This window comes from Echinops telfairi, unplaced genomic scaffold, assembly GCF_000313985.2.
Source record: "Echinops telfairi isolate 266 unplaced genomic scaffold, ASM31398v2 ScPeMD7_41;HRSCAF=154, whole genome shotgun sequence".
Taxonomy (NCBI): domain Eukaryota; kingdom Metazoa; phylum Chordata; class Mammalia; order Afrosoricida; family Tenrecidae; genus Echinops; species Echinops telfairi.
In genome coordinates this window covers 3,581,415-3,583,492 of record NW_022103939.1, presented here as the reverse complement: position 1 = coordinate 3,583,492, position 2,078 = coordinate 3,581,415, and the positions used below count along the sequence as shown (strand labels likewise).

Here is a 2,078-nt window from a genome sequence, read left to right as displayed (position 1 = left end):
GAGGGTGTGGGAGGCCTGGTAGGGCATGATCAAGGGTAATGTAACCAAGAGAATTGCTGAAACCCAGGTGGGGACTGAGCATGATAGTGGGACAGGAGGAAAGACTTTTTCTCTCTTTTTTTAGGAAAGAAATGTTAATTTGTGAGGGAGCTGGAGTTGAGAACTATGTAAAGAAAATGCAGTGTTCTAGTCCAAAGCCTACAGGTTCTTCCTTTAAAATATAAAATTAGAATATCGAAATTTGAGAGGATAGTCATTGTTTTGTTTTAAAGCTGACTCGGGACTCCTGGCTATAGTCTTGAAATGCTGTTTAAAGAAACCCTATTTTATTAGAGAGCTATAGCCTGGCCGAACACGAATCCCTGTGTCTGATGACCAAAGGGGTATTCATTTTTTCTTGGGAAGGCTTTTCTGATTTTGACTGGGTGTCCTCAAAATATATGCATAGTGGAACGACATAGGAAATAAGCCTCCAGTGAACTCCCTCTGTCCATAAGGGAGGGATAGGAGGGAAGTGGTCACTAAACAGAGTGCATCAGAGCGTTGACTATAGAAGATCAAAGGCACACATCTGACTTGAACAGCTAAAACTTTGTCAGCAGATCCCCCCTCGGATGCATACTAGACCTGAGCTGTATGTTTGGTTTGGTTTTTGTCTGTTCATGTTAGGGTGTATCTCAGAGGTATTATGTCATTCAGGGTCACCCTCTTGAGGTTGTGCTATGTGTTTCCCCATTTTTCAGTATATGAAACCCAGGACTGATGCGCTATGGGGACAGCAAGTAGAATAAGGGTTTCAGGGGGAAGTGGGTACAGTGGTGGTAGGGGGTTGAAGGGGAGATGATGTCAAGAGTCCATGTAGGAAAAGAATATTTGGAAATGGATTGTGGTAGGAATTGTACACTTCTGTTGAACGTGATTGATGTATTAAGTGATAAGATATGTGAGGAGGGACCCAAAAAAGAGTGGGCTTTTTTTTCAAAGCTATGAATTTCAATTTTTTTATAAACCAACCTTCTCACCTTCAAAGTACTCTCCATTACACTTCATACATTTGTCAAATCTGCGATTCCATTCTTGGAAACATTTTTCAAACTCATCTGTTTGGATGGCTGACAGTACCACCCTCTTTTTTCCCCCACCCCTTCTATGTCGTCAAATTGCTGTCCTTTCATGTTCTTCATCATTCACAGAAACAAAAGGTCAGGTGAGTAAGATGTGTGGGGCAAGAGAGGCATGCTGGGGTTTTTTTTTGCCAAAAACTGGTGCACTGAGAAGGCTGTGTGGGCAGGTGCATTGTCATGGAGTCAAAACCAGTCCCCTGCCTGCCACCAATCAGGCCTTTTATTGTCACACACTGTTATGCAATCTTTTCAGAACCTCTATATAGAAAGCTTGATGAACAGCCTGACCTTGTGGAATGAACTGTAAATGCACTATCCCTCTCACATGTTAAAAAAAGAGCATTTTTTGCACTCCCCCTCGTATTATTAAATACCAATTAATAAAAAATTAAATTAAAATAGATGTATGCAAAGATCATAAGCAAGGAACAACAACAGGACCTGGACTCTAAGGAGTATGACTCCATTAACAAGGATGCTCTGGCCACTGCCGCGTCGTGGTCGTTCTCTAAGGCGCCACCACTAGCTCTGAGCTCCAGGTGAGGGAGAAGGGGGCTGAGTGAGGAGGTGTCCCACCGTGACTCCTGCAAAGCAGACTGCCTGCAGCAAGTCAGCTGGGGGTAGAGCACCCAGGACGCAGCTGGTTACAGAGGAGCACACCCTCTACTGGAGGGTGGGGAACCCTCATGTCACTGGCCTGGTACTGCAACTCTTCTTGAGAGTAGACGTGGTCAGAAATCCACCAAACTTCCGATTCCCAACCTTTCCTTCCAGCATCTGGTGCAGGAAATTGCTCAGGACTTGGAAACACACCTGCGCTTCCATAGCGCTGCTATTGGTGCTTTGCAGGCGGCACGGGAGGCCGGTCTGGCTGGCCTGTTTGAAGACGCCAGTCTGTGTGCCATCCATGCCCGGCGATGAACAATTATGCCCAACGACGTCCAACTAGTGTGA

General features: G+C 45.2%; 1 pseudogene; it reads left to right on the top strand.

The window, feature by feature from the left end:
• Positions 1–2,078, top strand: part of LOC115869716 — a 7,294-nt pseudogene extending 5,216 nt beyond the window's left edge.